At 35.3% G+C, this 16,031-nt stretch overlaps 1 protein-coding gene across 5 annotated transcripts in view; it reads right to left on the bottom strand.

The window, feature by feature from the left end:
• Window positions 1-16,031, bottom strand: part of TAFA4 (TAFA chemokine like family member 4) — a 155,248-nt gene that overhangs the window by 17,625 nt on the left and 121,592 nt on the right. The gene's annotated exons all lie outside the window — the stretch shown is intronic.

The raw sequence follows: 16,031 nt of genomic DNA, 5'->3' as shown, positions 1-16,031 counted from the left end.
TCCCAAGGACTCATCCAGCCCAATCACCTTCCAAAGCAACACCTTGCTTCCCCCTCAGCACCCAGGGGCACTGAGTGGACCTCAAAATTGGGCCCTCCCACCAGCACCAAGCTGATGGTCCTAATGAGACTCTAAAGAAGCACCCCATGCCATAGCACCTGGTAAGTGGCACAGAAGCACCCCCAAAGTGGGTTTGAGGGGCCAGACCACACACACCAACATACCCACAACATGACTTGAGCAGAGCCTTAAAGAGAGGCCTATGAAGCAAGAAACTGAAATTTCCTGCCAATAGTGAGCAAGTAAATGAACTTGTAAGTAGATTCTTTCCCATGCCAGGCTACTGTTAGTCTGTATGCCAATAGAATATAGCATATAGAAGTGATGGTTTGTCACTTCCACAATTAGGTTATAAAAGACAGTGGAGCACTGGCTTTTTTGCTCATCACTCTCTCTGAGGAAAATCGTGTTGTATACAGCTCTATGACGATGCTGCTATAGCTAGGAACTGAAGTCTGCTGCCATCAGTCACATGAGTGAGTTTGGAAATAGATCCTAGAGTCAAAGTCAAATCTTCAAAGACTGCAACCCTAGCCAACAGCTTATTTGTCATATGACATTTCTGAGGCAGGACCACTGGCTAAATCACTTCCAAATTCCTGATGCTCAGAGTCCATATCATATAAAATAATACACGTCAATTGTTTTAAGCTTCTATGATTTCAGCTAGTTTGTTACACAGGAACAAATAACTAATACACCAACCCTGGCTGTACTTTGCTCTGATGAAAACAATGTAAAGAAGATTGTGGAGAAAGCAATGTTTAGAAATTATTTATGAAAGATAACCTTTTTGACCACCCTCATGATTTTCAGATCTACTTTTTACAAGTAATCTCATTTACGCATTAAAACAGTTTTTCCCCAAGAATTCTCATAGGTAAATGCTTTGCTTGGCTTCTGTTGTTTGATATATGTACTTTGAATAACAAAACTAATTTTAAAATAGTTGATAATTCAGATTTTAATCCATAAAGATAGGCCTTCCACAAAATAACCTCTATGTTATTTTAAATTTTTTTCTGGCCCTTCCCTGTCATACTATCTTAAATGTTGATGGGAGCAAAATTCAATTAGTGCTGAGAACAAATACTAAGGCAAAGGTCCATTTGTAAAACACGTAAAAGACCTAGCCAATAGCCAGAGAATCTAACCATCAGCATGAGAGATGGTTTTCAATTACTGCAAAAGAAAGCATGAAATGAAAGAAGTAATTAAAACTGTAGACCTAATTAAATGTTCACAACAAGAGTGTTGATTTCCCATAGTGGTATACAATTATAAAAAAATAAAAATTAATAGTATTGCAATATTAGTAATGTAACATAGGGCTTTAGCACTAAGTAAGCAGAGAAGTGAGGACTGGGAAGACCCTTTTTTAGTCCCCAGTTGCAAATAAGCACCTTTGGGTCAAATATTTCCTGGCAGCTAATGACTAGCCATGTAGGGAGGCCAGCATAAATTCTTCCTCAGCCCTTTCTCACTGACCACTCTCCCCATTAGCCACTGTCTCTGTTTGTGCAGACTGCCATAAAAAAAAATATCATAGACTTGGTGACTTGAACAACAGATATTTCTCAAATTCTGCAGTCTGGAAGTCCAAAGTCAAGGTGCTGGCTAATTCAGTTAGTTCCTGGGGAGAGCACTCTTTCTGGCTTGTAACCACTATCTTCTAACTATGTCTTCGCATGGAGGAAAAAGAGTGCTCTGATGTCTCTTCCCTTTTGTTTCTACGGACACCAGCCCTATAAGATTAGGTCCCACTCTTATGAACTCACTGAACCTTTAATACCTCCTCACAAACCCTGTCCCCAAATATAGTCACATTGGAGGCTATGGCTTCAACATATAAATAAATCTGAGAGGAGGGACATATAAATAAATCTGTAACAGCCATCATGCCTTAATTAGATTTTAAATGACCCTAGGGAGTCTATAATGAAGGCAGCTTTAAACCTCATTAAGAAAATAAAAGAAATATGCTTTAGTAACTACTTAGGGGAGTCAAGAAGAGATTAGGACATTCATTAATAACATAGTTTGCTTAGAATTTTGTAGTTATTTAGATAACTATAAATGCAAATTAATTGTCCTTTTTTTCTATTTAAAACTTGTCTCTGAATAATCAGCTTGCTTGGTCTAGAATTGTATTCATTTACATAGTATTAACTACTGTACTTTATTGATTTTAAGATATATGTTTTTTTCATCTTTTAACTTGTCAGGAGATATCACAACCGATAGTATCTTACCATTATAATTGGTATTGCTTTTCTTTCTTAGAAATATACAAAATAGCAGTGTATCTCACAACTGACAGCATCTTAGATTTAATAAAATATGGTAGGTTGTAGGCACTGTTCTAAATTCTTTACAAATATTATCCTGTGCAATCTTATTAAAGTGCTATATGTGAGGGTACTTTTTAAATTTCAGTTTTACATTTAGCAAAATGTTCAAAAATTAATTTGCCCACAGTCACACAATTAGAAATTAAGTAAAAGTGAGATTTGAATTTAAGACAGTGTCTATGTTCTCATAGCATGAGAGAAAAGAACTAGCCGTAGTGGCTAATATTTTCCCCAAGTACAGCCAAAAGGGCATCTCCACTTTAGCAACTCACAAGTGTTTCTGTTTCAGTTTCCCACTGAAACATCTTTCTTACTTGATGACATTGTTTATGGGGCTCTATAAAGACAGCCTTTCCAGAATTTGTTGACATTGGACTACAATCTTTGAATAAGAATGTCCCTTGTTTCTTGGACATCTACAACTCCTGGCATAAGACATAGGTTCTCAGAAAGAGGTCTTAAAATGGCTCAAAGTATAACAGCAGATGATAAGGATCCAGTATAGGATACACACAGAAAGCACTGATTATACTCATTTGAGCAGCTCGTTTTATGAGACTGTATTGGTCAGGGTTCTCCAGTGAACCAGAACAAATACGATATGAGTATATATAAAGAGAGGATGGAGAGATGGAGAGGGGGAGGAAAAGGAGGAGGAGCAAAGAAAGGGAAGGGAAGTGATCGAGATTGATTATGGAGGCTGGCAAGTCCCAAGATCTGCAGAGTAAGTTGACTATCTGGAGACCTAAAAGAGCTGACTGTTTAGCTCCAGTCTGAGTCCAAAGGCCTGAGACCCAAGGGAGCTGATGGTGTCATCCAGTAAAAAGGTGTTAGGCTCAAAAACCAGCAAGAGCCAATGCTTCAGTTTATGTCCAAAGGCAGAAAATGACCAATATATCAGTTCTAAAGCAGGAAGAATTCTCCTACTCATAGGAAGGTCCAGGTTTTTGTTCTATTCGGGCCTTCAACTGATTTGGTGAGGGCTGCCCACATTTGGGGGGCAATTTGCTTTACTCAAAACACCCTCCCAGAAACACCTAAAATAATATCTGACCAAATATATCTGGGCACCCCATGGCCCAGTCAAGTTGACATATAAAATTAACCACAAACATCATACAACTATATAGTATAGTATTACTGAATGGCAGGAAAAAAAAAAAAAAATGAAAGCTGAGAGCAGGCAAAAAACTAGTGGCTTTGTGGTAAATTTAGTTCTTTAAAGAGCTACAGGAGGGACTCCTTGTTCAATAAGCTTAGTACCAGAGAGTGGCAACTACAAGTAAATTCACTTAAAACAAAGACATTTTCCATCTTTTTTTTTTTGTTTTACAGAGAAATCCCATTTATTTCTATAATAAAAGGTTTTAATGTCACCATACCTCCTTTGTATATCTAATTTGTCTCATTCAGATTTGTTATCTTTTATTATTATTAAATTTATCGGGGTGACATTGGTTAATAATATATAGGTTTCAAGTGTACAATTCCATAATATATTAATCTGTATATTGCATTGTGCGTTCACCACCCAAAGTAATATCTCCTTCCATCACCATATATTTGACCTCATTTACCCTTAACTACATCCCCTTCCCCTCCTCTCCCTCTGGTATCCACTAAACTATTGCCTGGTAACCACTAAACAAAACCTCCTATGAGATTTTGTAGGAGGTTTTGTTTTGTTTTGTTTTGTTTTGTTTTGTTTTGTTTGTTTGTAGCTTTCAGTTTTTATATCCCACATATAAGTGAAATCATATGACTCTCAACTTTGTCTAACTTATTTTGATTAGCATAATATTCTCAAGATCTATCCATGTTGCTGCAAATGGCAGTATTCATCTTTTCTATGGCTGTGCAATATTCTAGTGTGTGTGTGTGTGTGTATGTGTGTGTGTGTGTGTGTGTGTGTATTGCAGCTTCTTTATCCAGTCATCTATCAAAGGATACTTTGGTCATTTCTATGCCTTGGCCACCATGAATACTGCTTTGAATCTTTGAATAAGAATGTGCCTTGTAATGAACATCGTAGTACATATATCTTTACAGATGTTCTAAATTTTGGGGGGTAGATACCCAAAAGAGGGTTGCTGGGTAATAGTGTAATTCTATTCTTAATTTTATGAGGAACCTCCATACTATTTTCCTTAGTAGCTGTACCAATTTACATTCCAACCAGTAGTGTATGATGGTTCCTTTTTTCCAAACAACCTCTCGAACATTTGTTATTACTTGTCCTGTTGATGACAGCCATTTTAACAGGTGTGAGGTGGTATCTCATTGTGGTTTTGATTTGCATTTCCCTAATAGCTTGTGAAGTTGAGCATCTTATTATCATATATTTGTTGGCCATTTGTACAGTGGGGAATATTTTGGTTGGGGATCCATCTTGAAAACTAAAAATATACACATAAAACTCATGCAATAAATAAGAGGTTGTACCTGAAATATCTCATACGGGGTTTCCTTTAGATTTGCAAGGTATGTATGTATTGAAGTAGGTAAGACTGAGTTACCCAGAAGTGAAGCTGCACTCTGGAGAGAAATGGGTCAAAGAGAAAGCAATACATTATCTCCTTTGTGCTGGCTGTTAACCTTGTTAGGTGCTGGGCCATTTCCCTCCTCATTTTGTCTGGGTAGGGAGATGGGAGGGTATTCATTTCTATTTATTTAATCAACACTTAGATACAGTATACTATGTGCCAGACACTGTTCTCAGTACTCTTAGAAACATTTTATAAGCAGGGAAATTGAAAAAGTTCTTTCATTCCTTTCTGTACTTCCAAACTTGCAATCAGGTTGCATATTTTCTTTTCAAAAAGATGACTTAAAATATGGCAGCACTGTAAAATGTAAGATGCCTTGCCTTGGTTCCTCACTTACTCGATTAGTTAATGTAGACACCATTAAAAGCATTATGATAATCTTTTCAAAAAAAAAATGATTACTTTGGGATTGCCGTGGAGGATGGTTTAACTTTCCCTGGAGAGTAAATTGCTCAAATGCATATCTTTTTATTCATATTAAATAAGCTTTTAAGAGAGGTCGTAAACAACAGAGGAAATACATATTTGTCCCAGTGCAGCCAGAGCCTTTTTCATTATAAAAGGGATAAAATACAAAACCACATTTACAGTAGAACTTCTGCAGTTGAAACTACTTGAAAGCTGATAGACAGAGGCATCAGATTAGAGTGACTTTCTTCATGCTATTATTTTCCTTGGATCCTTTTCCTTTTGTTCAAATCCTTTTTCCCTTCCTACACCAGCATGTGTGTCTGTGTGCGTGCGTGCGCGCACACACACACACACACACACACACACACACACTTTATGGCATTCTCAGTCTTTCTCTCCATGAGAGAAGAAAGAGAAGGCTGAAAACAAGATTTTATGAAATAAAAGCAGAGCATGAGGCCATAGCTAGCCACTGCCTTGAAAAAATATGCCCAGAATTCCTAGTATTTCCCTTAAAATTCTCAATGTTCTTTCCTTATCCCTGCTTCAATTTGGATTTTAGACAAAAATGGAGATATCTCAGGATAGAAGTTAAGACTATAATAGTCATGGGACCATCAGCCGTACAAACTTGGTAAATTAATTGTGGAGACAAATATCTTGCTTGAGTCCCTGCCAGGCCGTCTGCTGGGGTTAAGGATAAAGCTGCTCTCAACATGTAGAGATACTAAACAGAAATATTTGATGATTCTCCTAAGAAGGAAATGGACTCTCCTGACAGGATGACAAAGGAGAAAGCACTGGCCATGGAGTCAGAATTGCTGAGCTAGAATGCCAGCTTCCAGACTTGAGTAATTTGACTGAACCTCTCGATCTCATTTTTCTCATATATAGGTAGCATATTATCTACCTCACGTGATGGTTATAAAATTTAAATTGAAGTACTTAATGAACATAGTAAGCTACTTGAAATGCCATAAATGTTGGAATGAGTTTTTTGTTTACATATTCATTCAATAAATATTTGTTGAACATTTACTCTGTGCCAGGTATGTAGAAGCATAACACTGAACAAAATAGGTCAAAAACTCCTCTTCCTCAAGGATCTTTCATATATTAGTGATAAAAGAAACACAAAATAGGAAAGATACAATTTAAAATAGGGAGGACCTAAGAAACTAATGCTTGAGTAAGAAATTAAAGCAAGAGAACAAGCCTTGTAGATATCTGAGGGAAAGAAGCCCTTACAACTGGAGCTATGTGGGAGAGGGAGGATTAGTCAGAGATGATTTCAGAAAGATATCAAAGGGCGAATGGGCACATTATATGGGGCCTCATGGGTCACTGTGGGAACTTGGGCTTTTACTCACAATGGGATGGGAAGCCCTTGGAAATTTTGAACTTAGAATGACATGATCTTACATATATTTTTAAAGGATCTACTGTTATTAGAACAGGCTAAAGAGAAACAGGATGGAAGCAGGGACACAGCTCCTGTCACAATCCAGGGAGTGGTTACAATGCCTTGGACCAAAGTCACAGCAGTGGAGATAATAAGAAAAGGCTGAATCTGGCTATAATGAGAAGGTAGAGGTGACAGGACTTGTTAATGGGTTACATGTAAGATGTGAGTGGAACAGAGGAGTCAATACTGACTCCAAAGTTGTTGCCTTAAACAGCAAGAAGGATAGAATCGTCCCTTAAATAAATGAGGAAAAACTAGGAGCTTGGTTGTGAAGTTTTAGATGTCGATCAGATATCTAACTAAGGAAGGTCAGATAGACAATTAGACATTTGAGTCTGGAGTTTAAGAGAGATGTCTAGTTTTAAGATGGACATTTGCTCATCATTGGAATATTTGGATGGTCATTAAAGCCATGGGACTGGATAAAATCCCCAAAGAAATGACTGTAGCCAGAAGATAAAGAAAAGGATCACTTCAATGGTAAGAGTTTGAGACAGGAGGAGTGGCCAGTGGCCCAAAAAGAGAACCAAGAAAATTTTAAATATCTCAAAAACTAAGAGAGTAGAGAGTGTTAGGTTAAAACAATTGTTTTGTTTTGACTTTTAATCAATTCTGGAAAAAATTTATTTGTAGTTTCTATTAGAACAGGATGATCAGAGATATTCCCACAGAGCTAGAGTGTTCCGGGCAGAAGAACAATTTTCCTTGAGTAAGGTTGGGAACTTATAGAAACAGGAAAAGATAGCCAGGATATAATAAGTCTTAGAGTGGATTTTCCTGCATGACTTTTCAGGGGAAAAATATGTTGTCCTGGAAGCCCAGTAGACAAAGGTATCAAGGATGAGGGAGTAATCATGTTAAACACTGCTATGAACTCAAGTAAGATGTGAAACACTAGATGTTGCAACATTAAGGTCACTTGTGCCATAACAAGAAAAGTATCAGTAGAAAAATGATGTAGGTAGGTAAATGATGATTGGAATGGGTTTCAGAGAAAGCGAAGGGAGAGAAATTGGAGACAATAATTATAGCTAGAAACTAAAGGAAGGAGAGAAATGAGAATTTAACTGAATGGAATATAGATGTTAGCAATTTTTTTTTAAGATGTGAGAAATTACAGCATATGTGTATCCTGGTAGAGAAAAATCTAATAGAGAAAACTGCTACAAAAATGTCTGAGTAGGTAGGAGGGGAAGGGTGAAGCATAAATGAAGAGGCAGGCATTTGATAGGAGCAATGACAGTTACTTTATAGTCTTTCTATTCCCAATTTTCTATATATTACTCTTGTGGAGAATGGGAGGTATGTTTCTTGCTATGTGGGTATTCATTAAAAATCATCACAATAAAAAAATCCACCTAGCCACACATAAAACTAGTCCCAACTCAAAACCAGATGCTGTTTCATCAAGTCTGTCACCCTATCAGTGATGGTCCAAAACATCCTATGATGCAAATATCACAAATCATGAAGAATCTCATAACATCAATGAAAGTGACATTAGAGAGCTATTGAAATACCACTCAAAGCCATTCATTGAGAATTTGGCAGATTTAAGTCAACGATTGAAGATGAGAATGACAACTACATAGGCTGTTCAAAAAAGAGTGATTGAAGTGGTAAAAGGCTAAAGAGAAGTCCTTGAGGAAACTGGTGAAACTCTTGAATGCTTTTGTAGATACTACAATCATGGGCAAAGGACAATTACAAAATTAAAGGTAATACATTATACTACATTACAATTTTTCCCCTGAAACCTATGCAGGAAAATCCAGTCTTATTAAGACTTATTATATCCTGGCTATGTTTTCCTGTTTCTATAAGTTCCCAACCTTACTCAAGGAAAATTGTTCTTCTGCCTGGAACACCCTATCTCTGTGGGAATAACTCTGATCGTCCTGTTCTAATAGAAACTACAAATAAAATTTTTCTACAATTGATTAAAAGTTAAAACAAAACAATATGTTTTAACCTAACACACTCTATTCTCTTAATTTTTGAGATACTTAAATTTTCCATGCTCAGCAGTTCTAATTAGTCTTAACTGAATTTTTCTTCCCTCTCTACACAAAACAATACCTATTCTAAGGACTTTCCCTCTACATTTTTTATCTCTTTATCATTATTCATTTATCATTCTTTACCAAGAGTACCACCAATAGCAGATATATAGCTTGAAATGATAAGCACCATGGAATAAATTCTCTAAGAAAATCTCATCAATAAATAAACCTTGGTCTATTGAATGCATGACATATATGAATGGACGTACACACACACACACACACACACACAGACAAAATAGCTCCCACTTAAATTATAATACAAAAGCTGGCTTTAATTAACAGCATACACTTTCAAAGGTGACACTGAGGTACCACGTACATTTTAGTGGACTGAATTTTTGCATATTTCAGAGGTATTCCCACAAACTGTCTGTTAGTGGACTGAATTTTGTCCCCCACTCTATGAAATTTATATGTTGAAGCACTAAACCTTAATGTGAATATATGTAGAGACAGGGCCTTTAGCAAGGTAATTAAATAAAGTCTTAAGTGCAGAGCCCTAATTCAATAGAACTGATATCCCTATAACCAGAGAGTTCCCTCTTTCTCCACTCATGCACAAAGGAAAGGCCATATGAGGTCATAGTGAGAAGATGGCCAACTGCAAGTCACCAGAAACTTGCTGGCACCTTGATCTTGTACTTCTAGCTTCTAGAACTTTAAGAAAATTAATTTCTGTTGTGTAAGCCACCAGTCTGTGGTATTTCATTATGGCAGCCTGGGTTGACTAATATAGTCCCTTATTAATTCTAACTTCATAGGCTGAAAAAAAGGTGAAATGTTTCACATTAAGGAGTATCACACTGAAAACATGATGGGGCAAAATAAATTTTCGAGATCACTCATGTTTCTGAAAATTTCTGTGTGTGCGTGCATGTGTGTGTGTTCAGTACATTGGATTTTTAAGCCAAATTTATTATTTGCTTTAGTTTATATCAACATAATTATAATACTGAATTTTACTGAAGAACTGTCTTGTTCAAAGGAAATATAGTTTTCCACTTACTTTCAAACAATTCAGAAAAAAAAAGAATAGCTAGATGCTAGATAATCCTAGAGATATGTAAGTGGTAGTTCTAAAATGGTAGGATATTAACAGGTTGTAAATCTAGTAAGAGATATAAAGATGTTCATTGTACTTTTCTTTCAATGTTTCATTAGGTTTAAAAAGTTTCTAAATAAGAAGTTAGGGTGGGACTACATCAAATTAAAAAGCTTCTGCAGAGAAAAGAAATCATCTATAAGGTAAAAAAAGCAGCCATCAAAATGGCAAATATATTTGCAAGCAATGCCTCCAATAAGGGCCTAATATCCAAAGTATGCAAAGAACTCATACAAATCAATAACGACAACAAAAACAATCCAATCAAAAAATGGGCAGAGGACCTGAACAGACATTTCTCCCAAGAAAACATATAAATGGCCAAAAAACATATGAAAAGATGCTCAACATCGCTAGCTATTAGGGAAATGCAAATCAAAACCACAATGAGAAACCACCTTACACCTGTTAGAGTAGCTGTTATCAACAGGACAACTAATAACAACTGTAGAAGAGAATGCAGAGAAAAAGAAACACTCATACACTACTGGTGGAACTGCGAATTGGTACAGCCAACTATGGAAAACAGTATGACGTTTCCTCAAAAAACTAAGAATTGATTCTACCATATGATCCAGCAATTCCTCTACTGGGTATTTACCCCAAAGACTTAAAAACATATCTGAAAAGACATTTGCACACCGATGCTCATAGCAGCATTGTTCACGGTGGCCAGGACATAGAAGCAACCAAAGTGTCCTACAGCAGATGACTGGATAAAGAAGCTGTGGTAAATATATACAATGGAATATCACTCCGCCATAAGAAGAAATGAAATATTGCCATTTGCGACAACATGGACCTTGAGATAATCATGCTAAGCGAAATAAGCCAGACAGAAAAAGTTGAAAATCAATTATATGTGAGATAGAAACCTAAAAGCAACAAATGAACAGAACAAACAAACAGAGACTCATGGACATGGACAACAGACTAGTCGTTACCAGAGGGGAAAGGTTGCAGGGAGGAGTTAATAGAGTAAAAGGGGTCAAATATGTGGTGACAGAAATCTAACTATGGGTGGTGAACACATAATGCAACATATATGCCTTAGTGTTGAATTGTACACCTGAAACTTACTAGATTTTGTTAACAAATATCACTATAATAAAAATAAATTAATTTTTTTTTTTTTTTAAAAAAAAAGAAGTTCGGGGGTAAAAGATAACATTACAAGAAATAACTGGAAAGCATTATATCGGTAAAGACCCTGGGCTCTTCTGTTTAAATACTCTGCCATCTCTACTTCTGGGAGGTTTTCAACGAGTGGCTTATCTTTGTTTTAGTTTCCGTGCCTGCAAAATAATAAACCTTCAGAGGTTCCACAGTAGGTTCTATATACAGGTAAAGAACTGAGAATGGTGCCTGACATATAGTAATAATAGTAGTAGTAATAATAATTAGTAATAGAGAGTATGATCATAACTATTAGTACTACTACTAGTACTACTATTATTATTATAGACTATTTAAACAACTAATCTGAGAAAATTTAAAAGGAAATGCAAATAATCAGATTAGTTCATTTTTAAAAAACAATTATACTTCTCAGAATATGGAAAAAAAATCAATGCCTTCTAAGAGAAAAAAAATCAACATTATCATGGCCCCCTTAGCCAACAGATATTCATTGATTTTGAAATTTGAGAGAGTCAGCAATCTTTGTTTTAATTTTTTTACCACCTGGCACATAAATCCCTTTATTTCCCTACAAATATTCATCCAATGCTTACTTAAACCCTGAGCTCTCCCATCAGAAGCCAGCTGATGCCAAATTTAGGGTTTTTCCAACAATGTGTTATGACTCCCATCTCTACTGCATTAGATTATACTGGGTACTCTAGTTTATTTCTCTAGTTTTTGGTTTTACTATCCTACTGCACTTTTAAAGGTTTCAAATTTAGCATAACCAGTAGGGGATAGGAAGTCAAATGAAATGGGTCCCCCTGCTCAGTTGATCAGACCGAGCATCTTTCTTCTAAAAAGGGGAGCATATTTGCAGAGACAGAAGAGATTGCAAAAAGCCTCTCCATTTAAAGGTATATGATGAAGCAGAGAACTGTCATTATGCTTCACTGGAACCTCCCCTCTCAGCCCCAGTCATCCTTCCCCCATTTCCTAGCACTCCTTCAGGGGAATAGCTAAGTTTATGGTTTATCAAAAGAAAAAGAAGACAGAAGGAGAAGTAAAACTGCTTGGTTCAGTTTTAAAGACTGAAGAATTAAAAGATAAAAATAAACAAAAGGACTTGCAGGTTTAGCCCCCAGTGATTTCAACATTTCATGTACAGTTGGATAGATTTCCTATTCGTTCTTCTACTAAATTTGTATGCAAAACCATCTCACAGATCAAAAATAAATACTAGATATATGCACATATTGTGTAGAAATTGGTGAAAAGTTTCCATTTGTACATTTAAGATATAAAAAGTACATATGTATTTTTAACATTTTCCCTTAGGAAATTTTGTTCTGTTTTACTTCTAACTAAAATAGGCTTCAGCAAGAAACTGCATAATGTATTTTATCATAACCTAGACATTATTTTAGGCATTAAACTCTCTCTTATAGACATTATTTTTGTTGACATATTATACATATCATTAAGTATCTAGACCCAGAATTAAATATCAGAATACTACCCTATCGTGCATGGCACCACAGACTTTTCTCAACAGTACTTAGCAGAGTCAGTTTTCAGTAGATATTTTAATATTTTAATTCTACTAAAAGATGGTAAATTACCTACCTAGACTGATCTTCCCTCTCTTATATAATACATATCCTTATTAATTTTACATGTAATTATAATATATAAAACCTCTGTCATAGATATAGAATTAATATGTATACATAGTCTCATTAAGTCTTTGACAATAAGGAAGGGAAGGGAACAAGATAAAATTTCACAAGGTCATCTATCATCCATCAGATATTTAAAAACTCAGGTAATTCAGTTAATTGAATACTACAAAGTGCTATGATAAAATAAGTTAGACAATAAAAAAGCACTCTTGAAAAATTTCAAAAGCTAAAAACAATAATTTTCCCAAAGGAAATCTCCCAGGAAATTAGAAAGAACAAAGTTAAATAGATGGAAATTCTAATCACAAACAAGAAATATTTAGAGAAACAATCCAGATGGTCTAATATCTATTCTAGAGAGAGAAAACAATAAACATGGTGAGTATATGATCAAAGAAATACTAATGGCCAAGATCAGAAGGACTTGAATCCAGTTAGTGCCCAGAGACACAGAATGAAGAGTGGACCTACACCATGACACACATCATCATGAAATTTAAATGTCTTAGGATAATAACAGCAACGAAAACAAAATAAAACAAAAAAAAATGGTAAGGATTTTGAAAAATCAGGGGAAGAAAATATTAATATGGGGAAAAAGAAATAAAACAATTTTATGAAACTTCTCAAAAGCAAACTATATGTTAAAAACATGTGGAGGCACACTTTTGAAATTCTAAAGGGAAATATTCCTATACCCAACAAAACTATCAAAGTATGAATTGTCTCAAAACTTTTATTTTATGAACTCAGCTGTTTAGAAACTGACTAAAGGATATGCTGTAGCAAAAATAAAAAGAAGGAAGAGAAAAAAGGGGGAGAGGAGAGGTGAAAGAGGATAAGAGAAAGGAAAGAAAAAGAAGAAAAAGGAAGGAGAAGGAGGAGAAGAAAAAGGAAGAGGATAGAAACAAAGAATCAATTCTCAGAGCTTGTTAAAACAAAGCCCCAGGATCGGTTTTTCAGCTAGCCAGAATAAAAGAAGCCACCACGGAGATATCTGGAACAAAATGGAATCTGATAAGAAGCATATGCTCAAAACACATATGTGCAAATAAACAAAGCTGTTAGAAACAGTAAAACTGTCCAAGAAAGGAAAGGTAAATTTTAGCTATCAGAGTAGAAGGTTAATATGGAAAATATAAAATGGATGAATCAAGAAGTCATGGTATATGCATATTATATAGAAATAGGGTGTTAATAGAAAATCTAAAATGTAAAAAAAGAAAAGAATAGTTGCAGCTGGAAAGTGGGACTAGGGATATTAAGAGATTAGGGAGTTGATTTTTGAAATATATATCAGTATTATTTTGATAAATTTAATCATCTATTTTGAAATCCTAACAAGCCAGAGGATTTGCAAAGCCATCGAATCTTTTAGTCACAGCTAAGTCCTAAGTGCATGCACATATACACAAAAACACACTGAATTGTCCTTTGGTATCCACAGAGGATTGATTCCAGGACTCTCTGTGGATACCCAAATGAATGCTCAAGTCCCATAGATAAAATGGTACAGTATGTCCATATAACTTATATTTGAATATAGGCTATAACAGTACATGAGCTATACATCACTTCATTTGTGTGTATTCAGCATAGTGCTTGGCACGTGGAGAATTCAAGTTTTGTTTTTTGGAACTTTCTAGGCCTAAAAAAAAAAACAACACCTACAGCACCTGGTATTCCTAGGTAGTCAGTCTCCCATCCAAGTACTAACCAGGCCTGACTCTCCTTAGCTTCTGAGAGCAGACGAGATTGGGCTTGTTCAGGTTGGTATGGCCGTAGACTCTGGGACTTTTTTTTTTCCCAATATTTTTTATCCACAGTTGGCTGAATCTGTGAATGCAAAACCTGTGGATACAGGGGGCTGACTGTATATACAGTACATGTGAGTGTGTATGTGTGTGTATAGATATATGTACATACATATATGCATAAACATATAAAAACTGACTCCTTCACATTTGATAACTATATCTCAACATCTGTACATTTTCTATTTTTAGTAAATTGTTTCCATAATGATAAGGTTACTTTCAGTTAAAAAAAAATTGTATCTTTACGTGCTGCAATTTTCAGATTTACTTAAGCAGTTACACAGCCACATGTGCACATGGTTCCTTATGAGAATACAGGCAAAAAATTCTTCTTAAAACCTCTAAAACAAAAGTGGAAATCCTAATAATGTTTAATTGACATTAACGATCTTTTCCTGAGCATCACCTTTTAGACTATAAGCTTTTAAAGGGTAGGGAACACAACTCCCTTTTTCATGATTGGATTCCCACAGTAAACAGTCAGTAAATTCTTTTTAATCCTCTTTTCATATATGGCTTACACTAATACTAGAAGACAATTACTACATCAAAGTTGTTTAATTGGCAAGTCAGTAGTACCTTTATATCATGAAAACCCAGAGAAAACTTCCCTGCATAAGACTATGTGCCCATCCTCTAGGCTAATTGCAAATTCAGACTAATTTTTTAATTAGAATATAATCTTATTCAAAGGCCAAACCTTTGTTAATTTAAAAATAAAAGGGCCTTTCAAAATGAGAGGCAAAAAATATTTGAGATAAATAAAAATAGGTATTTGGAATGCAGTGATTCAGGCAAGAGCCCAAACAGTGTCCCAATTAGGAAGCAAATGTAATGACTATTTACAATAAATGGAAATGGAACAATTACATCGATAGAAAGGTGTTTCAATTGTGCAGAAAAGCTAATATAGTGAGCTAATTTTAAATATTTTTAATTTTTAGTATCGTAGTCATCAGTCCACTAGTCATAATAACTGCTTTCTTGTTATCTTTACAAACATTTCTTTGGGACACAATGTTGCTCTAGGCCCAGTCCAATGTTACTTTGCCCTGTTTACACCTTTCACATCATTTATTTTCATTTGTTGGTTTTAAAAATTTTTCTATTTTGTTTTGTTTGCTTTTAATTAAACTCGAGAAAAAACACTTTGTCAAAGTGCCTCCCCCTAAAAACACAATGGTTTGGGGAATGATGCCGAAATAGAGGTCAAAATAGAATTGCTTATGGGAGTTTCACATTTTAAATGCTGTAAAGGGTAAAAGTTTGTCACCACCCAGAACAAGTTAGTGACAAAATGTTCTGAAATGGCCTGGAAAAATCAAATACAATATTCCATTACTGATAACAGTGATTATTTCTGAGGGATGAGACCAAGAAAGGAAATTTTTAGAATAATCAAGGATTTA

Source organism: Rousettus aegyptiacus, unplaced genomic scaffold (genome assembly GCF_014176215.1).
Source record: "Rousettus aegyptiacus isolate mRouAeg1 unplaced genomic scaffold, mRouAeg1.p scaffold_m13_p_4, whole genome shotgun sequence".
Classification (NCBI taxonomy): Eukaryota; Metazoa; Chordata; class Mammalia; order Chiroptera; family Pteropodidae; genus Rousettus; species Rousettus aegyptiacus.
Note: the sequence above shows the minus strand (reverse complement) of the source record. Positions and strands in the feature narration are given on the sequence as shown.